General features: G+C 35.4%; 1 protein-coding gene and 1 long non-coding RNA gene across 2 annotated transcripts in view; one reads left to right on the forward strand and one right to left on the reverse strand.

Annotated features, from left to right (window-relative positions):
• EYS (eyes shut homolog) overlaps positions 1-23,947 on the reverse strand; it is a gene marked incomplete at its 5' end in the record, with an annotated part of 591,920 nt that overhangs the window by 277,284 nt on the left and 290,689 nt on the right. The window lies entirely within an intron of this gene.
• Positions 6,481-13,625, forward strand: LOC306798785. Its single transcript, XR_013773463.1, has 3 exons — positions 6,481-6,673; positions 12,388-12,568; positions 13,142-13,625. It is a non-coding gene; the product is annotated as an uncharacterized lncRNA (long non-coding RNA).

The following is a 23,947-nucleotide window of genomic DNA, read 5'->3' on the forward strand; positions in this document are numbered from 1 at the left end:
TTTTCCCTCAGAAATTTCTGTTCCTAGTTTTCCCTGCTAAATGCTTTTTCTCTTTCCTAACCCTGACTGGTTCAGGATTTTTTTGCTTGGCTGTAGCTGTATCACAATTACAGGAGACAATGAGGCAGGAGGCATTACAGTCACTCATAAATCCTGTGATTGTATCCTTGAGGGAAGAAATGATAGCAGCAATCACATGAGAGGCACTACATTTTACCTCTTTCTTAAATTCAGCAAACCCTGAGGAGGAGTAAAGCACAGGTAGTTTCAGCATTCTTGATCTAAGTTTCAACTGAAATAACTGTGAAAAGAGGAGCATGTCATTCAGAGGAAATGCTCAATGCTTACGGAGGTCCCTGCAATCACTGTAAACATCAAAAAAGCTTTTTTTTCCCAAAAGCTTTTTTTTTTTTCCCCCCAAAAAGTGCACCCTTTACACACCCACACTGAGGTTTCAAGGCTTGCCTACCTTGAAAAACTCAGGCCATTCTTGACAACGAAGATGAACTGAACTGATGTTAACCTCAGTATCCACTTTTTACATCTTATTTATGGCACAAGGTCAGATCACTTGCTTCCCTTGCTTTTGCAAGGTGACAAAGGCTGACTGCTGGGAAAATCTATTCTGCCTGACCAGTCATTACAACTCACTAATGGATTATAGAAAGCATTGCAAAGAGAATCAGAGAAATCTGAGTAGGACTTACGTTAAGGGTATGAAAATCTGCAATAAAAACACCATTTCCTTTTTAATTGTAGTGGGAAAACTCAACAAAGTACCATGGGTGATGCTTTTTTCAAGACAAATACAGAAATAATTTATAAGAGTTCTTGAAAAATGTTGTGGATTTTTTTTTTCTTTTGTTTGCTTTTATTCTCTAGTTTTAAAAGGAAGATCTTATAGGCAGGATAAGACATAGCCAAATGCATGTTACAACCTATTTACATTTGAAATCTATTTACATTTTAAAGGGTTGAGTTTCTGTGAATAAATAAGATGAAATCCTTTATAATGCAAAATGAGCTTTTATCAGCTAACTTAATCTGGAGATGAAATAACCACCAGTAGAGAAAAAAATCTTTGCATAAAGATTCAGAATTTGTATCTTAATCAGGTTATGAAAGACAATTGATGCCATCAAATGCAATAAATGGACATAAATAAAGAGTGAAGAATGAAGAGTAAACATGGTTTAGCATGAAGAAAATTGGTAATAAAATGCAAGACAATAATGTAAAGCTAATAGAATTCAGACTATAAGCAAAACGTGCCTATTCTGGTATCAATTTTTCTGATACTAACAGGACACCTGAAGAGGACAAGGAGGTAAATTCATTTGTAAATTGCATGTAAAAAAAAGTGTACTCTCTAACATATTTTAAGGGTCTAACCTAAAGATTTAAGAATTGAATATAATTTAGCTTTAAACCTTTGTTGTTCTATATTGACTAAAATAAAATAATATAATTCTGAATACAAAATATGCAAGTGCAAGCTGCACATGTACTTTCAAATTGCTGAAACAATATGCATGTTAAATTTCTTTAGTCTGAAAGCAGATTTATTAACTCTACAGTCATATGTGTCTTTGAAGCAGTGCTGTGTTTTCCAATTCTATCCATACTGATTCTTTCTACAGAATATATATATATACACACATATACCTCCACTATATAGCATCACAGGGTTCACCCAGAGCTGACACATGCATATAAGCACCTCTTGTATAACAGCAAGATGATTTAACCTAAAAGGTCAGAATTTTGGAATATTTTGTATTGGCTGGTTTGAATATAAAGGCATTATTTTTCATTTTGCTGTGACAAAACCTATTGGATACATAGTTAATACTCTCTTTACAGCAGTACAGCTCTGAACATTTTGGGATTAACATGCAGAATACATATTATTCCCAGAGAACATCTGGCTGGGAGTATCACAACGTAAAGCACCCTATTACACATTGCTACTCTTGGAGTCTGACAACCTTATAATGTTTTTATAACAGACCAGGAATAATTTAATTCAGAATTAATTTAATTAACTGTGAAAGTTTATTAAATGCACTGAATAGTTGCTAATATGTCATCTGGAAAATAGTAACAAAAAAAGGGGTTGTATCAGTTTCAGCCTTATTTCCAAGCAAAAGGCTTGGGTTTGTTTTAGATATGATATTATGTGCAGCATCAGATCTGGAACACACATGTTGCTCAATTTAGTACCTATGTGCACAGAAAACCTAATTCTCCTTATCTTAATGCTTATTACTTTATTTTCAAATTTGTCTCAAATATACTCATTATAAAATCCTTACGTGAAATCTCCTCACAGGTGTACAGGAAGTGACAAAGCACACTCATAGCCTTTCCCTGAGAAGAAGTACAATGCAAACAGAGGTCAAACTTTGAAACCTTGTTCAAAAGAACACTAGGAAAAGGATGAGAGTACAGTGAGCCTCAGCATGTGCCATGGACAACTGACAGGAAGACAGTAGCAGAAAATCCTGGAAAGATGCATCACAATAGTATTCTACAGTGATTTGATTGATGGGCTGTGCTAAAACCTGTCTGTGAAAACAGCACATACACCCCTTGCCATTCCTGTGATCAGAGAAGCAAGCTATAGTAAGTTCAAAGATAAGAAGGAAACATTTCTATGTGGATGCAGAGGACCTGAGGTGCAACAGTTTTGGGCTTGTTCCAAGCTGCTGGCTGGAGCCCAGTGCTGACAGTGGCCAGAGCTGTGACCTCCTGAGCTCAATAATGTCTGCTCATCACAGCAGGAGAGATGGGTCTCACTTAATAGCCTACCTATGGATGTGCACAACATTTTCTTTTTTTCTGTCCCCTTACTGAATTCAAGGTCTTAGTGGCATGCTCTGGTGTTCTCTTCTTTTCTCCTTGTGGCAAAGGGGCTCCACATCTTCTATCTCCCAAAGGTGGAGAAAATAACTATTTAAAAAATCCAAACGAATTAGGATCAGGCACTGATTTATTTTAGTCCTATTGTCCTTTATATGATATAAGCTCCCACAAAGCTAGAATCATTAAGAATAGGATGTTCTGACAACTTCTGGACTTCCTGAAAGTTAGAGACAAAAAAATGTCTCTGTTCTCTGCCTGGAGAAAAGAAAGTTCTGGGGAGATTTTAAATGAAAGGGGGCTTCTAAGAAAGATAGGGACAAACTTTTCAATACAATCTGTATCAATTAGACAAGGAGTAATGGTTTTAAACTAAAAGAGGGCAGACTCAGACTTGATACAAAGAACACATTTTTTTACAATAATAGTGGTGAAACACTGTACTGTGTCTCGCAGAGAAGCAGTAGATGCCCCATCACTGGAAACATTCAAATTCAGGTTGAATGGAGATCTAAGTATCCTGATCTAGTGGAAGATGTTGCTCATTACAAGGAGATTGGACCTTTAAAGATTCCTTCAAAGCTCAGACTATCTATTACTGATTCTCTAACTCTATTCTGTTCTGAACCCAGTACTGTGACTTCAGTAATGGAACCAGGTAACACATGCATCACAGCCATCAGTACAAGAAATACTGTTTTCCTCTATATCTCCTTTGGAACAGCACTTAAAGAACAGTCACAGACACATGAACTGCAGTGAAAAACAAGATCAGAAAGTGTCTTTATAGGTAGTGCTTTCCTTCCAAGCACTTTCCTTTGATAAAGAGATATGCAATAACAAGTTACTGTATTGTATGTTTCTATTACCAAATCTCAAAGCTCTTTGCTGGTAAGATCTTATATATTAGGCACACATTCTATAGACAGAGAAATGGACACATGCTAAAATTACTTTTATGAAGTCAACACATCAGAAGCAGGGACTGAAAACAGAAACAAGAAGGAAAAATTTGATGTTTTCACTGAAAAATGATTGATATTGTCGTTTCTGAGAACCTCAGTAAGGCAGCTGAATTATTGACTTGCACACTGTAGGATTTCACTTGACAGCCCTCAGATATCATCATTTGTATGAGGATCCATTCATCCACTCCTCTTTTCTCTATGAAGCATGACACATCTAAGAGAGTATTCAATCATGCCCCTACCCCAGCCACCAATACAACCCATGAGACCCAAACCAGAATTTTTTAAATGAATCAAATGAAAAAAAAAAAGAGTGTGCTGCCAGACACCATGAATTTATACTCATTACCTGTGCAATTCTTATGGAATAGACTGCATTGCATAGTTTTTCTCTTTTTCTAATACATCTTTATGGAAATCTAAATTCTCCATGGATTGTTAAAAATGACTAGAAAAAAGTTATCAATTATTGAAACATGCAATTATATTTTTTATTAAAAAACAAACGAACAAACAACACCCATCCAAACTTTTTCATGTTTTTTTCTTTTTTTGTAAATTATATACTTTACACAGAAAATAGCCTAAGTGTAATTTTCTCAATTTAGATATTGAATATTCATGAAAAATCAGTAAAAGGAGGACTGTTTGTGTTTGTTAGTAGGAAGAGGTTTCTGGCTAAAATAATTAATTTAATGCAAACATGAAAAATATGCAGCTAATCCATAAGCAGTACTCAAAGAAAAGCCTAGCAGTAAAGTAATGCACATTAATCAGGAGTTAGTGAAAAGAATTAGGAATTGAATCCTATTTGAATTAGAATACTACAAAGCCTTATTAATGAATCTGTTGATTACAGTTCAGGATCGTGCGAAATCTTCTGAATTAGTAATAATTTAATATGTTTACCCACAGTAAATAGCTAAAACACATAATTGACCATTAAATGAACTTTATTGTCTTTCTTTTTTATTTGTTCTCCATATAGACTGTAGCCAAAGAGAGAGTGAAACTGAACTATAAAATAATCAAGAACTAATTATCAATTCCTCTGGTAGGTCTGATGTGCTACAGATAATTAAAAATAAAGAAAAAATTAAAAATAAAGAAAATATGTTCACAGGTAGGATTTTCCCCTGGCAAATATAATGAATAGTTTATACTCTTGTGGGGTAAAGGTAAATCTGTAAATATTTGAAAGAAACAAATGGTTAATAATGTTATTTGACACAGCAACAAATGAGTTTTCCATAACTTATGAGCAAATCTTAATATCTAAAATGAAAGAGGACTGGGGAGAATGGAAGCAGCTAAAACAACAAACACTTCTCAAATTACTCAAGTGTCTGCCACATTAATTTTTTCATTACTTTAATTTTCAGCTGCTCAGATCCTGCAGTTGAGGTGGACTCCACAGCTGTATTTTCACTCCCCAGGTGGCATATCCTGCCCAGTAAACAAAATACAGGAAGATCCTGTGGGTGTCCAATAATGTCAGCCTCAGAAACAGGTATTTTGAAATGTAGATTCTGTCATTATAAGGCAAAGCTCCTGTGCATTTCATATTCTCCTTATCAGATATTTTTACTCATACTTTTTAATAATATTTTCTTTGGATTGTAAATGTCATAAAAATCACAGGTATTTATACTTTTTTCAAGAAGAAAAAAGTAAAAAAAAAAAAAAAAAAGAGAACATAGATAATGCTTTTAAATATCAAATGTCTTAACTGCCAGGCTCCCTGTTTCTTGAGTGTGAGAAGGAGAGAGAAACATTAGCATGGACTAATATATATATATAGCTTTGCAGTTTTTATTGATAGTTAACAGCAAGCATGAGAAATGAAGCTTTAAATGGGTTGCCAGGAGTCCACAGGCATCATAATGTATCAGAAATTTGTCATCTGTCATCAAACTTATCAGCTGCCTACAGTAACATCTTTAGACCAGCCACAAAGGATGCCATTAGTCTCTACTGCTAACATTATTCTCATGCATCCTGGCATTTCATGGAAGAAAGATTTGTAGCAACTTTTCACATGTATGAAAACATGCTCAGCATCATTAATTTGGCCTGACACAAGCAGCCTTTTTGCTGTATACAATTGAGCAAAAAGCCTTACTCAGTGCAAAGCTTTTATCAAATTATCTACCAGTAAAAGCTGACAAGCTGATTGAAAGTGTCACTGAAAGGGGGAGGTGATATATAACAACACAATTTTCATTGCACAAAGAGATATTTTTAGCCTTGGCAATTTGTACTGAAACTCATTACTCTTCTCCAGTATGGGTAAAGGGGAAACTCTGTAAGTGCCCAAGTCTGTGACTTCTCTAATTTTAAATCTAGCTCAAATGACTGTTTTCTGCAGGGAGATGACTAAATGATATACAGCCACTCACCAGGCATTTGTCTCCTGTTCACATTTAGGGAAAGCTATCAAGAATTAAACTCTGTGCAGCCATTACACTGGTAGGGATATTAAAGCTAGGACTGTGCTACATTAGATGCAACATAATGAAGGATGTTGCATTGCAGTCAGTCTAGAATTGATGTCACAGGACAGATGCCTGTGTCACAATCACAGAAAGCTGCAGCACCATAATTCAGTACCTAGCCTCAGTTGAACATTTCTTGGCACAACATAATCACTTGACATCCCTTTGGCCTCCTTTTGGGAATCCAAACAGTCTGATGTTTTTGGTTTTGTTTTATAACAGCAGGATTTCATTGAACTGCCTGGACACATCTGTGTACAAAATGATCTAATGGTACCCATAATATGTACACAGAGGAGAAAACTATAGTAGCAGCTGATGGGAACATGTAAAAACCATTTGAAAAATGTAAGGATTTTTTTTTTGGTTTTTTTTTTTGTTTTGTTTTTCTTTTTATTTTTGTTTCTTTTTGTTTTTGTTTTTGTTTTTGTTTTTTTTTTTTTGTTTTTTTTTTTTTTTTTTTTTTTTGGTTTGGTTTGGTTTGGTTTCTTTTTTGTTTGGTTGGGTTTTTTTGTTTTTTTGGTTTTTTCCAGTTAAATTAAAGTAATCAAGTGGTAAATTCGAACTAGTAAAATAAAATCATTCACAGAATAACAGAATATCCTGAGTTGGAAGAAATCCACAAGGATAATTTAAGTCCAAATACTCTCCCTGCACAGGACAGCTCCAAGAATCCTTCCATGTGCCCTGAGTGTGTTTTCCTAATACTTCTTGAGCTCTGTCAGGCTTGGTGCTGTGACCACTTCCCTGGGGAGCCTCTTCAGTGCCCAAACACCCTCTGGGTGCAAAACCTTTTCTAATATCCAACCCAAACCTGTCCTGACACAACATCAGGCCATTCCCACTGATCACCAGAGAAAAAATATTAGTGCCTGCCTCCTATGGCTTCCCCTCTAGGCACTGCCCCATTTTCATATCCCTCATTCTGACCATTCACTGTCCTTTTGTTACTTTGAGGGTTGTTTTTACTGATTATTATTGCTATTATTATTATTGGGGTTTTTTTAATTATTCTCTAGAAAGAAATTCAAACCAAGGAATTTCAGACAAGTTTTCTCATGAAAATATATTTCTCATTGTAGAGGCAATGAAGCACATCTATGAATTCTCTATTTAACAAGAAAAGTCTAGGTACAACAGATGCTTTCAATTTAAAAAAAATAATCTTTTTAAAAATTAAACATTTACTTCAAAGCAATTTGAATTAATTCCTTCTTTATTTCAGAGTCAGTTAATTGAAGTGTTTACATTAAAGCCACATTCTAGTAAGACTGTAATGAAACAAATAAATTAATGGTTTTGACTCTGCAGTACTTTCCAGGGGATAATCCCCTAAAGCCACATGGCCACGAGGATAAAGAAATATCATATCCAAGTTTACAAAGAAACCAAGTCCTGTACCTGACTTCTATTTTAGTGAACTCTTGGCAAGACTGTGAATAAAAAATATTTGCAGGCCTCAGAAGCAAGAAATATTAGAGTTCATGGCATACAGTGACAGAGGTCTTCCCACCTCTATGTGTTCCTTAAGCAGAGCCTGTATTTTTGTCTTGAGTTCCTCATTCCAATGCAAAGTGAACTGAGATATGTCTGTTATTGTTTTTGTGTGAAATTTACTAAGGGAAAAGATAAGTTTGCTACTTTTTCTTCAGCTTTTTCTATATTTAGGGTTGAGACAATTAAGAACAAGCATATACAGACCAAGGTTAGTGGCACACACGAAACATATTCAATAATTTCCAGAAAGAAAATAAAACAACAAAGCTATAAATCACTAGAAGTAAGCAGCAAATTCTTTAGAAACAAATTCCCATTAGAAACTAGAAAATGTTTTAGGAAGGAACAGAAACAACTGTCTTCTTTCTCCAGGATAAGAACACTAAGATACAAAACTGTTATTGAAAACTTGCACTTGGGATGCTTGGTTTGTAAGTGTGAATTTGAAAACGTGTTTTCCACTGATGATCACAGAGTCTAGATGGGATCTTTACAGACTCTTTTTGTGACATCTGTTCAATGCAGCATTATTTCATAATTTCATCAGAGTATTGGAACTCAAATGTTTGTCTCCTGGTTCCATACAAAAGTTGAACATATATATACATAAAAAACTCCCCAAAACACTAAGCAGTAGGACAAAATCTAAGACTGTGTAACTTGTCTTGCAGAGGTAGAACTAAAATTCCCTGCATAGGTAGACAGTGGTCACTTAGTGACTGAAGTTCACGTAACAGGGACCAGCAACTCTACCTCTGAAATTGCAAGTCTTGCAAGCCTGATATTGACCATGCTTTACTTATTTGGAAAACAAACAAACAAAAAATAACCAAAACACTTGAATCATTAAATGGAAATTTGGTTTAGGTTATTGTGGATCTCCAGGAGCAGTTAGTGGGAAAACCCAAATCAAAGGGGCTTTCTTCCCCCTTTTCTCAGTCCATTGGCAACATTAAACTTAAAAGAGTTTTGCAGCACCTGCCACCCAGCAGGCACTTGAGGCTCTTAGAACAGCTCTGGCTTGAGTCACTGAGAGGAGTGACTGGAGTAATGGGGTGTTGGTTGCTTCTATCCCAGTTCTGTGCTCATCCTCAAAACACAGTCAGCTAAATGCAGACATGAAATATTTAAAACTATTTAGAACTTCATGGAAATTTTATATCACATATGCAAGTTCTCTAGCAGTAGTTGTGGTCATCTGAAAACTGTAAGTGGACTTGAGTACCATGGCATTACATTAACTACTTGAGTTAAAAATCACCTTAACCCATTATAACAGCGGGAGTCCAATGTAGTAGAATAAAGACTCCAAAACAGTATAAGTTCAAGACTTTGACAAAATAGACAACACATTGATTATTATGATTATTACTATTATTATTATTATAGATAAATAATTAGCTCAAAGCATTATCACTCAGAAGAATGTATTATTTTGTTATGCCTTTACAAAATTGCCTCTTAAAAATTCTGGGTTAAGCAAGTATGCTTGCTAAGATACTAGTATGAGGAGATGGAGAAGCAATACACCAGATCCACCCATATCAACTTCATTTAGTACTTCCAAGTGTTTTTATCAGCAAAAAAGAGAAAGGGCTTTGCAGAATGCTGAAAAACACTGGCCACACTTAGGTTTTTTTTCTTATTTCATTGTGTACATCATTATTCTAGTCCTGCCTGAAGCACCATACAAGTTGTATTTGCCATAATATTAAGGTTGATTAAAAAAGAAAAAAAAAAAAAAGTAGACAGGGCAGGTATACTTCAAAAAGAGATGGCTAAATTATCTTGTAAATTCTGTACCTGGTGGTGCATGATTGTTCAAAAGTTCGTAAGAAAATTATTTCCTTGGTGGAAAGAGGTCAGGATCTGAAAGTCAACTTGTTACCTAATCAAGAAAAAGAACAAAATCGCTAGTAATAAAGTTTCTGCAGGTCAAGCATTTCCTTGGGCAACTTCTATGGAAGCTGACTATTCACAAAACAGACTTTAAATTGCATCTTTATAATTCTATTATCTTTAGTATGGCAGATTTTGAGGATGCAATTTGATGAGAAATCAGTTTGATAAAAGACTCTGCAGATAAAATGGAGTTCTGATGACTATATATAAAATAGTGTTGATTATAAAACATCAGAGACCAATTCATTAAAAGTGTGCCAGTAATGTATGTGGGAGCATATAAAAAGTAAACATAAAAGCAAGTTCAATGACTTTTTTTAATTATAGTAATTTCAGGGCTGAACTGTTTCTTGAGGGAAAAGAAAGGATTTGTATTTTCTTTCTCTTTGTCCTTTGCCCCAAGTACTGGGCATAGATTACACAAAAATATTGTTACTTATTAGTGACAGACAATCTTCCAAATGAGAGCTATAAGGTACAGACAGGTATTCACACAGAGGGTTACGATATGGGATGTTTTCAATCATCAGCATGTTTTAATGACAACAGAAGGACCCTAGTCTCCAGAAAGAGGGTTGAACAAACAAAAGGAGAGAATTCTTAGTGCCATTTTCTGATTTCATGTACCTGTAGATATAGATGAGCATGAAGGAAGAATTGGGAGACAACCAAAAAACTAAGCCACAGCTAATTAAGATAAAAGAATGAGGTGTGCAAAAATGAAACATTGCTGCCAAGAACTGAAGATAAAATTTCTCCCCATTAATATAAAAAGGAAATGAGACTAGTGACAGGAAAAAAAAAAAAAAAAGAAGATAAGAAAACAAGTAAGAAAAATAATGTATGTCTGGAACAAGAAGGAAATCAGTTGAAAAGATTAATAACACAATGATAACAAGAGTGTCAAAGACAAACTTTCTAGGGCAAGTGGAAATTCAGAAACATTTGTTCCCTACCTTGGAATCCTCTGGTATAAATTGCTTTGCATCCTTTAAGAGATCTTTCTTCTATATTTGGGTACATTGAAAAAGCAGTCAGTATATTGATTTTGCTACCTCTGCTTCAGGATAGGTTTCTGTTGAGACATTCTCAATGAACCCTCAATGAGAATGAAAACATTACAAATTGGGAAAGACTAATTAATGTAAACTCATGAATTATGTTTACCAAATTATATTTACCAATTTTTATTTATCGCAGGTGTTTTTAGGGACTTGACTGACAGTACTATTCTAATATTCAGAAATTCCATAGTAAGTCCAAAGACTATTTTGACCATCTTAGTAACTTACTGTTTTTCTTATAGGACTAAAACTATGCAATCAACAGAAATTACTGTTTATCAGTGCAAATTTGCTTATTTTGTCCAAAAAATAAACAGATAAACTGTTATCTATCTATCTATCTATCTATCTATCTATCTATCTATCTATCTATCTATCTATCTATCTCAAATTATATTAGCACACAGTTAAAGTTAATGGATACATTCAAATCTATAAGCTAAACAAAATAACCACAAAACAGACCTTGAGCATACCAGATGAAGGTACAAGGATTGCCAAAAGACACTTCTTATAGGGAAAATTGAATAAAAACTTTCTTTTTTTTAATAGAGTCAGATTAAGTATGAAGGTCTTCCTTGGATGTTTCTATATGTTGATCTGATATTCTCTTGGGCTTAAGGTGGGAGAAGAGGTATGTAAAAATGAAGAGTTTTTCATCTTGTGACAGCCCCATGTTTTTGACTGATTTTTTCTGGTTTGTGAAAGCCTTTTTTTCCTTCTGTATTTATGAAGTAACATCACTATCAGCTTTGGCAAAATATAAGATGATATATTTTCCTTTTGTGAGAGTTTTGATTAGGATTTTGTCTTCCCACTTAATATATGGTTCATTCACTCTGTTTGCTCTCTTCTGATAACACACTGTGTATTTAGTTTTTCCCAAAATAATTTTTATAATCATCTTAAGAAAATAAATTTGTCTTTGTATATATGGATCTCAGAAGCATAACACATGAAACAGAAAATTTTAATATTTAGAAATGCATACTAGATTGAAAGAAAAAATATACTATTCCTGTGTAAGTTAATTTTAAACAATTCTGCCAGATGTGGGACACTGCCCTGGATTCATTGTACCTCATAATGAAACTTAAAATTACTCAGAGACAAGTTAGAGATGTTAAAATTAGCATACAGAAATTGTAGTACCATGTCCACAGCTGTAGACTGTTTAATCTCTCCAGAGTGACTCAGGTAACAGCACATTAAAAACAAGAGCAAGGGCAAAGGGTACAAGGAAATACAACCTCAGTACCCTTAACAATCAAACCTTAAACTACTTAAAATTTGGTGTCACTTTGATAAGGACAGGATTTAATTCTTCAGTAAGAGACAGAGGAAGCTATTCTGTTTTACAGAGAATTGAGTACTTTTTGGCAGAACAGTACAGAAGGATCCAAACTGGCACAATTTTCAGAGTTGTACAGATGCATGCCTTAGAAATTATTTTGTTGCTTAGATTCCTTTTACTAATCTTCTGGGCTTTTTCAAAGCACCAGATTCACAGAAAGATGTAATCAACTAATCATTTGACATGGTACTGCTTAATGCTTACCTTTCTTGTTCCTAGCACAGAACTCCAATTCTCTTTTCAAGGAAATGCTTTACAAATGCCCCAAGTCAATTATCAGAAGAATCACAGTAGGTGCTGAGGAGAATAACTGCAAAATTAATTTCCTGTCTAATTTTGTCTGAATTGTGAAGCAGTGACCTGAGATCGAACACTGGAAAATCATTGTGATTCATTTTTTCATTCAGCATCTTAACATTAACTGGGGTATTTATAACAGATTAAAACATAATTGTTTTAATCTGTAGAGAAAAATAGCTCTTAGCAAAACAAATTCAAAATAGAATTTGAAGTAACTGACAGAAAAGGTTCTGGTTTTAAAGCCCTTCAATACACCCTGCTGACATCAGATACTAGAGAACTATTTACTTACTCCCTACTTAATATTTTTTTAAATTTTAGAATTAAATATTAGAGAAGTGTAAGGCCCTGTGAGAGCACAGAAGCCCCTAGCTGTATCTGGCTGTACCAATGAGGCTTTTACTAAAGACTATTTATTTGAAGAAATGATAGTTTGCCAGACATCTTCCTTAAAATGTGCACTTAAATGTGCACTTAAAATGTTCCAAAATATATTTATACCTTTTTTATTTATACTACATTGGAGCATGCTTTCTTTGGCTTCCCTGCAAATTTGAATTTGAACCACCACTTTCTGTGGCAGTATTACCTCTCTTGTGTAGATGCAGTTTTGTTCCATTACCTGTCTCCTACCCCAAGAATATGACTGATAAACTGTTTAACAGGAATTGTTTTTGAAAAGTCTGATGCAACTTTTAGGTTGCTGGTTGCAGCTGCCTGAAAATATTTTGCAGCTGTGGTAGAATGGAGAAACTACTGACATTCAGAGACCAGGAAACTGCAGGAACCAACAATGACAGATTGTGGGCATGGTGCCACTTCTCATGTAACCAGCTATTGGGACCATATCATTTAAACAGAAAGCCTTCAGTTGATAGACCGCTGTATTTTCAGAATTTCCAGGTAACAGAAAAACATTATATAGAGCTTAAGACTGGCGCATGTGTTGGTTTCTTGTTTGTTTGGTTTTACTACACTGTGCATTAAGAAGTCTAAAAAGTAATGGCCAACACATTTATTAATAACCACCACATTCTAAGAGTGCTTTCCTCTTCTAAAACAAAGAGGGAAACACATTTTATTGTCACAGAAAGGTATAAAGCTGTCTATAAGCCTCACATCACCAAAACCGTAAGTTATGTACATTGCTTATAGCTCTATCTTTACCTTTTACTGTGATTGATAGATCCTCTCTTTTACCAACACTTCTTTAAAAAATATTTCTATTGATCAAACTTTGCCTTCCCTTCCCCTCTTCTAATAAAATGTCAGATTTTTGTTCTTTTCTGATCATCATCTCCTGTCTCATCACACTTATGAAATTTTCCCCCATGTACTTCTTGCATATTAAATAGATTAATAGTCTAATTCTTTATACAGTGATTATGCTGTTTTACTGATATTAAATGCTTTAATGGATTTAGTCCTTGAACAAAGGTCCATGTTTGCACTAAAGTTCATTCCACAAAGTCCATGAGGAGTCAGGCATCAAAAAATGTTCTGAAAACTGATGCATTGTAATTGGTAGGATAAACAGGTACAGGTACATTTGATTTACTGCTGCTGAAGGTTGACTCCATCTGTCAGATCCTTTCCTGAAGAAAGGGGTCAGGGTCCTCCTCAATGTACTCGGTAGGTATTTTGTTCTTTTTAGGAACAGCAGTACTAAAGGTACTATAGCTGCTACCCACTTTTCACAAATTGCTCAGAGTTTATGGAAGCAGATTTCAATCTTTGTGAACTGAGAATAACTTCAGAAGCTTGAAGTTATCACCCAGAACCGGAAAGTAAGTAGCCAGCTTTGGTGAAGACTCAAATCTTACTGATGTGTGTTAAGCTGTGTATGCATAACTGACTGTACCCAAAAGAGTAGGTGAAGAGGAATCCTGGAATCATTATTTTTCTGCAGTGAGATGAGGACTAGCCACGCACAGTAAAAGTGCTCAGTGCCAAATTTCTGGTACAAAAAGAAACCTAATAAAAGTTTTAATCAATTTGGAAAAGAGCAGTACTGGAAAGTGGACCATTTTGAAAAAGCCAATTGAAACACTTGTAGGGATGATCCAACATCTGATTCATGACTGGAGGGCATACTTCTATAAACCACAACTGGGCTGTGATTTAGTATGTTCCTGCTATCTTCCAGTCACTAGACATTCTTCAACACTAGCTGTATTTCTCTTTTTCAAAAAAGCTAGAGATGCTATCATGGCCTTCCACAGCTTCACTTGTATTCTGGTTTGAACCTTTTCTCTTGGAACTTTGATCTGTGTGTATATGCAAGAGGAGAAGGAGGCACAAACATTCTCTCTAGTTTTCTTTTTCAGAGCAAGAAGTCAGTTGCCTTAATTGAAATCACTTATCCTATTTAAAGGCTGCTTTTAATTAAAGCTGTATGTGTAAATACCTGCATCAATACTGGTTCTGCCCATCTTTGTATTCTGAGAGCTTAGATTTAAATCTCACTCTTCCTGGAACATTGTTTTGCTCAAAATAGAGAACCTCATGTGTCTCCTGCCTCTAATGAAGACCTGGAAATGAGGAAGAGAGTCACTGAAAATAATGGTCTGATTGTGAGAGCAAAGGATCAGGAGCCTTGACTGAGAAGAACCTGAGCCTGACAAAGAGAGGTTGATAAATTGCATAATGCCTACCTCTGCGTCCTTCTGGAGGCAAGGAAAAAGAAAATCATTTTTTACACATGTGCACACACACAATTTACCTAGATTTATAATAGGAGCTATGGTTAAGGAGAAACTTGATCATAAACAGTGAGATACATAGTATAGAGCAGTTACTAAACTTATTCTTACACTGAATTCTAATTTATGCAGTGCAAAAAAAAGTCACAGAGGCAAAAATAACCATGAACTTTCACTTTATTCTAAGACCATATGCCCAACATGACTCTTCAGCCTTCCTGGTAAAAACTAAAACAACTCCCTCAAACCACAGAGCAACATTTACCCCTTCAGTTTTAGCAATGGCTTACATTTTTAAGCTGATGCCTATTACATCAAATGAACTGAAAATAATGTAGAAGGCTTTTGCAATATTGAATTACAGAACAACAAGACAAGGAAACAGAAAAGTCTCATTACGCTCATGTACTGGTGATGTCCCAGTACTATGAATACTCAGTGGTCTGGTCCAGCATCTCACAGATTGGCAGTATAGAACTGGAAAAACAACATAGAAGGATGAACACCTTCTTACTAAATAGAGTAGGAAGAATGGAAGAATAGGAGGGAGGTCTAGAAAGCTGTGGGTGACATAAAAAACATTAACAAGGCATTCATCATTTTCAGGCAGAAAAAACAGGGACATTATTTTAAGTCTATATTTGTTAATCAATAAAACCTAGTAGGAAATGCACTAGTTCGTTTTCATTTCCACATTATTTAATTTTTCCATTCCAGGCGATATCTACTGTTCTATTCTCCCAGGATAGGACTTGCTATGGTAGATATTAAAAATTGTCTTTGGGAAGATGAGAAAAGAACTTTACATTCAGTGTTGAATCTAAGTGATTGAGCAGTGCTTAATGTCCTGAGCTCATAAAGAAGTATACTCATTTTCTCACTTTCTTTTTTTAATGCACTTGAAATGTAAAGATTATAAAGTGCATTGAAAAGTGGTACAGAGAAAAATATTAACAAATAAATCAGTTTTTCTCACTTGTGCAATTAAGAATCTGCAGTTACTGGTCTTTCTTCAAAAGCAATATTGTACTTTTATTCCAGTAATTTTCTTGAAATACAACCTGTATACTCTTTAAGATGAAGAAATGCTGTCATATAACCACCACTTCACTGAGAAGCCACAATTCCAAAGGGTGAGAGGGGAAAAAAAACACTAAAGAAGTACTTTGAATCTGCACAGTGGTGGACAAAGACTGTCTGAAAATTTTACGTCCAAGTATGTAGACTTAGTACATGCTCAGATGAGCAACACTCCTTGGGCATCTTTTCTGGTGCATAAGCTTTACCTCGAGTAGTTTTTTACCAGCCAAGTAGTTTTCATTAGGAATTGCTTACACTCTTTGTGGATTGTTCATGCTTATGATGCTGTCAGCATTGACTAGGACATGCTTTGGTCATTACAGGTGCTGTCCAATAACTGGTTAAGCTGTGTGTGCATTTTGTTGTGTTCCCTAATGCAAAACAAAATAAACAGCTACTAGGTTGAAAAAGAACAGGGGAGGAAGGAGGTGATAAGAATGCAATTGGAATTTTCTCCCCAAGAAAACCCACCATAATGACACCATCAGAATTTGCAGGAAGATGGACATGAGAATGTCAGCACAAAAACAAAGGAAACATACCACCAGCAGCACTCTGCTGGCTTACACTCAGCTTGCAGACATCCAGGTTCTTCTCAACAGAGCTGCAGCCCAGTCTGCCAGCCTGTTTTCCTGTTACAGGCTCTAACAATAATTAATAATAATTAATTACATTGTTTCTACTTCACATACACCAGCACACTAAATGGACTGGCAGCACTACTTATTTCTTCTCTATAACCTTGTATTCTAACTCACTCCTGACTAATCTAGCCACTTCTGTGTTAAACACGGCCAGCTTAATTTACACAAGCCTTTCTCCATAATTTCAGTGTTTATAGCAAAAAAACCCTCAAGTTTAAGTCTTAACTTAGCATTACTTGTATGGTTATGAGTTCTTATCATAATTGTATTCCTTTTTCAAAGAAGAAGGTCACTTGGTTTTTTCAGCCTAGAGAAGAGGAGACTGAGAGGAGACCTGATTGTGCTCTTTAACACCTTCATGAGCCTAAGCAGAGGGGCAGGTACCATCTCTTTACTCTTGTGACCATCGACAAAACTCAAGGAAACAGCATGAAGCTGAGTCAGGGGAGGTTATGACTGGATTTCAGGAAAAGGTTTTGCACCCAGAGGGTGGTAGAGTACTGAAACAGGCTCCCCAGGGCAGTGGTCACACCAGCAAACCTGACAGAGTCCATGAAGTTACTGGACAGCACTCTCAGGCACAGGGTGTGATTCTTGGGGTGTCCTGCACAGGGCCAGGATCTGGACTTGATGATCCTGATGGATCCCTGACTTCTGGAATTCTCACTTATGATACCTTATCTGGACCACCCAGAAACCAGCCAGATGTAAAACCACACAGAACTCAAATATTAAGAGACTGACCACACTATTTATTACACAAAATTATTCTGTCTTTTAAGCTGTAACAACAGGTGTTAAAACCATGTTTTTCACTCTGACTACAGTAATACTATCACCCCACTTATAAAATCAGCAGAGCTTAGCAAACTCTTTTAATATGGCTTATGTCAGTCTTCAGCATAATATCCAACAGATGCTTAGAGAGCTTATCCTTTGAGAAGGACACCTCCTTGGCTGACTAGTTAAATCCTGAATAAATATTCTCTACTTGCAGTCAAAGCAATGGTCTCCTCTGCCATGGGAAAGGGGCATAAGAGATTTTAACATTTTGTGTACATTGATTTCATTTCTACTGTGTATATTTGCAACAGAAAATTGTTGATTGGGCCACTGCAATTGTAGTTTTTCAGATGTTCTGTATCACTGTGGCACATCTTTCTGTACAATTGTAGTTCCCTATTGTAGCAAATAGAAGGTAGCAAATTGCTACAAAACATTCAGGACAGTATGAGGCATTATAACCTCTGCCTGCATGGAACCATATCTAACTTTCCAGAGGTAATCAAAGACTCAAAGCCTCAGATTCCTCAAACTTCCCTCACCTCTTATAGAACCTAAGCAGTAGCATGACTATTCTCCAATATGTCAAGCTCTTAAAATATATTTTCAAAATTATGGTAGCATGTACTCTGAGAAACAGAATGATGAACTGCAACTCATCACTCAGATTTATGAAGTTGCTACATGTATTATATGAAGCAGATTTTAAAACTTCTCCTGATTACATTTCTATTTGTATTCCTTTGCTAATACTGCTGGAAATAAACATCTCCCCCCAGCCCTCCTCCTTTTATAAAGGCAATAACTAAAGTACAGAACAGATTAGGATTCAGAATTTTGCATCTACAAAGCATTCTTGCACAGACATAACAGCAAATTTATGTAGGTTTGAAAATCCTTTTCATATCAGATGCCATAAATCGTCACATGTTAGTTGAGGCCTGTTTAGATTGTAAGGATACTGAGATCTACCAGAGTGATGAACATCCTCTCATAAAGGTTAAAGTAATAGTAAGAACTAGAGTAGCTTGAGTATTCATTTTCTAATTAATTTTTCTATTGTGAAATGGGGAAAAAGAATAGTACTGCTTGCAATCACAATTTCTGCTTTAAGCAACCAAGAAATGATAGCATTAACAGAATGTAGTATGTGAGACATAAGAAGAGAGGTGTGTTTCCCTCTACCCTTGTAAAAAAAGAAGGTAAAAATGAAGTCAGTATATATTAAAGGGTTTTCTGTGTTCTTTTTTTTCTATTAAAAGGCAGATGATGCTGGGAAATTAAGTCAAGTTAAAAAATCACAGACAACAAAAAAGCCCTTGCAACTCCATATTTTTTTAATAGAATTTTACTGTGTTTGCCAAAAAATGTAATTTACTGTCACATAAGATTGACATAATCCTGATTCTTTCTCATTTCAGCAAGTGATTCTGGACTATGAATAACTAAACCTCTCCAAAAATGTGTAAGCAGTTGAAATGTAAAACAGAATAACCTAAACCTAAATTCACGTGGCAGTGTAAAGTAGGTATTTGCAACTGAGTGGCTGAACACTTTTATGCAATCCTTTGACTCTGTTAAATTGAACATGGTATAAGTAGAACTCTCAAAATATTATTTAAAAATTAATTGAATTGTTAACAGCTTTATTCAGGTGCAATGGCTGTGTTTTTTTTCAAACACCATGCATTTGAGTGGATTATTTAATTGTTTAGATGTTTGGAAAAATGACAGTTTATCTTTTATATACAAGTACACAAACAGAATCTGAATATTGATACAAATATACTTTGGTCATATAATATCTACTGACTTTCCATAAAGTCGGTGGATATCAAAAAATAAAATATGAATGTGCTTTTTTGCTTGATCTCAAGGTTACAGGATAGATATCAATATTTCATAGCTCTGAAATTAACTGTTGTGTAGAGTTTTTTGGGTTATTGTTGACTTTTTAAAAGCTGTTGACAATAACATTTCAATCTCAGTTTTATATGGCACTTTGCAAAGAGTTACACTTTGAAGCATTATTGCACAAAAAAAAGGATGGCATTCACATCCTGATGCTGGAATGTTCTTCAAAATGAGAGCAAATTCAGCTGACTCTTGAAGGAGGACCACTTGTTTATTTGCAGCGGGGGTACGGGTTCATCAGTATCAGAAATTATGTGATTTTAAAACACTATACTGTGAATAAATTGATTAACTTTTGATCAGAAAGTTGTAGCAGAAGAAAGATTCAATTAAAAACAGAGACAGAGAGACATGGGATAGAAACACTGAAAAATGAGGGAGGGGGAGGTCTAAAAACCCCAGACTACCTTTCCTTCCCCTGCCACTTTACCTCCAGCATATCTGCCCCCCAAAACCCACCCATTCACTCAATCTAATTAATAAGTTTGTGAGCAGATAAAGCACTCAATACTTCTCCTTGACTTCAAAAATACCACTGAGAACATCCACTTGAGAAAATATATTGGCTCAACTCATAGCTTGTTGTAAGTGAAAACACGATCTAATTTCTCATATTTTTCACACTGTAAGATCCCAAGAGTACTTCAATTTCTATATTTTGGAGTATTTTCCACAGTAATTGCTTACATGAATAGCTTTTTCATTTAAGTCAGTAAACATTTATCCTATATCACTGACATTCACTTTGTCTCCTTTCCCTCTCCACCTTCAAAACAGTTTAACCGAAGTTTACTGTGCTCAAAGAAAGGTTCTTTAATGTAGAGATTGATTTAGTGATGACAGAGAGTTTATCTTCTTTGTTCATGGTTTATCCCTAGAGGGATGACTCCCAGCAGAAAAGAGGAAATACCCATTAGCTTTTGCCCTTCTACTGCACTACTAGTGAGCAGAAACACTCCAAGGAAGGAGAAGAATGGTCCTTCCATCAAAGCAAACCTGCCCCATTGGGATAACCATAACAAGATTTATTACCAGAAAAGACTTTGTGACGACAAGGACTGAGAGGTATCTGAGAAGAACAGGGAGCAGGAGCAAAAGTGTATTTCAGCAGTGATGGTAACAGGTTTTTTTTTAAGGGACTAAGTGAAGACTACACAGAAATTTTTGTTGTCAAACTAGCCTCTAAGTTTTAAAATACTAAAGACTTAGATAATGTGAAAATTCATAGCCTTTACATAATTAACTTATTTTCAGAGAGACTCTGCTATTATAAACCCAGGCACTATACAACTATGCTTTCAAGCAATCTGTCCATCATTTTTCCAGCCATAATAACTACTTCATATAAATAGATAATGAAGTCCTACATCAGTGTAATAGCAACAGCACCTCTAGGTTTATGGTATCTTGATTTTGCTTCATGACATGAAAGAAATTTCTCCAGTGTGGAAAAAAGAGTGCAGTCCACCTTATCTCTTACGCTGGTACTCCCTCCTTATTCTCGGCCCCTTGCTCACCTTCTATTTTAAAGCAGCAAAAGAGCACTTGTTCTCACTTCTGGCAAAACAATTGGCATGTTTATAAATTCTTCATAGCAAATATGTCATGGTATAAGTGCTCTATTTATATTTGCAAAGAAGACTATATTCATTGTTCCAAACTATCAGTAGACTTAATTTTTGAAAAAAATCAGAGAAAGGGACTAGAAGGGGCTAAAAATATATTGTATTATCTCATAAATATTATTATAATAATATTCCATAAATTTAAAAGGCCATGCTTTTAGCATTGATTCTGCTCAGTAAAAGTTCATCTGCTTATGATCAAAGAGAAAAATTTAACAGACAGTTATAAGGAAAAAAATAGGCCACTGAAATAAATAACAAGAACCATGCTGTAAAAGATGTCCTGCTTGCACATCCCACCTTGTCTTTCCTGCTTCCTGTTCAAATGAGTCTTTGCTCTCCTGCCATTTTCCATGATTGTTACAACTCAGGAATATTCCCAGCTCAGATCTCCACAAGGCCCTGCTTGGCCCCATTGCATCCCTTATCCAACTTTTTCTGTTTATTAGCCCCTTCATTTTCTTCCATCAAAAAGCCAGGTTTGTTTCATCACTTTGTTTCACAATTTATATTTCTTACTCTCTTCTCCATCAAAATACTCTGTAAACTTCATTTCCATCTCTGCACTTTCCATCTTCCCTCTGCTCCTCCCTGTTGAAGCCTGCAAAGGCTGCATGGACACAAAGAATATCATAAACTTTACATTATTTTAGATAGTTTCTTGTGAAGTAGGGTTTCATAAGTCAAAAACCCAAACACACAAACAAACAAAACTTTCTGGATCCAGGAAGACAGTTATTGCTGAATGATTTCCTGGGGTTGAGAAGCCTTCATGCTTTGTGTCAAGATGCTGTGAGCTTTCCCATGTGGTTCTAGTTTACCTATTAAGTTTTTTTCCACAAATAAAGACAAATCATGTGAAAAAAAAATTTGATAATAATTAAGGCATTCATGAAGCATTAAAGACATGACAAATACAGAGTAAAGCAGTATTGCATGCACAGTTCAACAACTCCTAGAAAAACATAACTTCTTCTTAAAATGTAGGTCTATACAGCAGGTATTCAATGCCACATAAAGGTGTCCTACTTTCAAAGCCTAAAGCAGTATTTCTATGTTGAGTAAAATGGCCCATGATCTTAGAGATCTTTTACAAAAAAAATTATTCTACATTGCTATGATTTTACCTAAAGTATAATTTCAATGTAACATTACATATGAGACAAATTCAGATTATTTTTTAACCTTTCAGATAGGCAACAAACTTTATTGGAGCATCAAGAAATATAACATAGTGATGATCAGGGTTTACTAGACTTTTCTCCAGCATACATGAAGCCAATAGCCTGAACTACTGCTATCTTCTCCCTATGATAGATTTAGTAATCATTGTGTTACTGTGTGGAGCTAGAATTATTTACATTCTGAGCATTTTCACATCCACGCTCATTTAAGGGGTAAAACAGAGTAATTATTTTACTGATGTCTCAGCTTTAATTGCTAATGCATACATCTACTTAGCCATTAGTTGCATTTTAGCCCACTTATAACCTTAAAGTATCAAAATCTACTTCTGCTGCCTGTTGATGATCAGATTATAAGGATACTTTCCACCTGTCCTATGAAAGATGTGAAACTGTTGTAACACAGAATATATAGTGGACTCCCTAGTCAAGTTAGACAACACTAAATATTTCAAAGAGTAAAGCTCTTTAAAAGTTTACAAAGAAAGATTAGAATTGGAACTACAGTCTGGTGTCTGTCTAGGGACGAGAAGACTAAGAGAGGATCTCACTGAAACATATAAATATCTCAAAGGTGAGCACCAAGAGGATGGAGTCAGACTCTCTGTGGTGCCCAGTGAGAGAATGAGGAGCAACAGCCATAAACAAAAACACAAGGAGTTCCACCTCAACATGAGTAAGGACTTTACATTGAGGGTGGCACAGCACTGGAAGAGGTTGCCCACAGAGGTCATGGAATTTCCTTCTGTGGAAAAACTCAAACCCCACCTAGATGTGTTCCTTTGTCACCTGCTCCAGGTGACACTGCCTTGGCAGTGGGATTGGACTGTGTGATATTCAGAGATCCCTTCCAACCCTAATGATTCTGTGAGTCTATGATTCTGTGACAAGCAGAGACCCATTAGGAAATAAACATAAAAGACAAACAGGAAATCAATAACTTTTCAAATACAAAATAGACCAAAAAATCCTGAAAGAGTGGGAACACTGCAGTCTGTTTTGTTAGGTGTGGATAGTTTATTACTTGTTTTTAAGAGCTACATTTACTTTTCATTTTCCAAAGTGATTTTGGTAGAAATCCTCAAATCTTGAAAAACAGGTTTGAGTTTGACTGAATAAGCCCTTTTTATCTCCAGTTCTGCACCACCCTGAGGGAGTTCAAAATGCTCATAATGATTTATATAACAAGGTTTACTCACCTCAGCTGTCAAGGACAGTTTCAGAACAAATACTGAAACCAGTATAGCATCTGTAAGTTTCAAACCTGACACTGATGATTTTATCTTGTTGTTTATTTTATTTTTTTTTTAAAGCTTAATAGGCATATTGAATTTGTGACTTTAACTGACCAAACATATTCAAAATTTCCATATGGTGCAATTTTTAGCCCTGCCTTAGTTAACTCTCTGTATTCCCTTTATGCTAGACGAACCTACTCTGCAGGATTTTCTGCAGGAAAAGAGAATATAAGCATTCTTTGGCATTAACTGTATCTCAACAGCTGTCAAGACTTGGGACAGGTACTGTATTCTTGCTGTCACAAGCAAGCCAAAATTTTGAACTCAGTTTCTCT

Source organism: Erithacus rubecula (assembly GCF_903797595.1).
Source record: "Erithacus rubecula genome assembly, chromosome: 2".
In the NCBI taxonomy this organism is placed as follows: Eukaryota; Metazoa; Chordata; class Aves; order Passeriformes; family Muscicapidae; genus Erithacus; species Erithacus rubecula.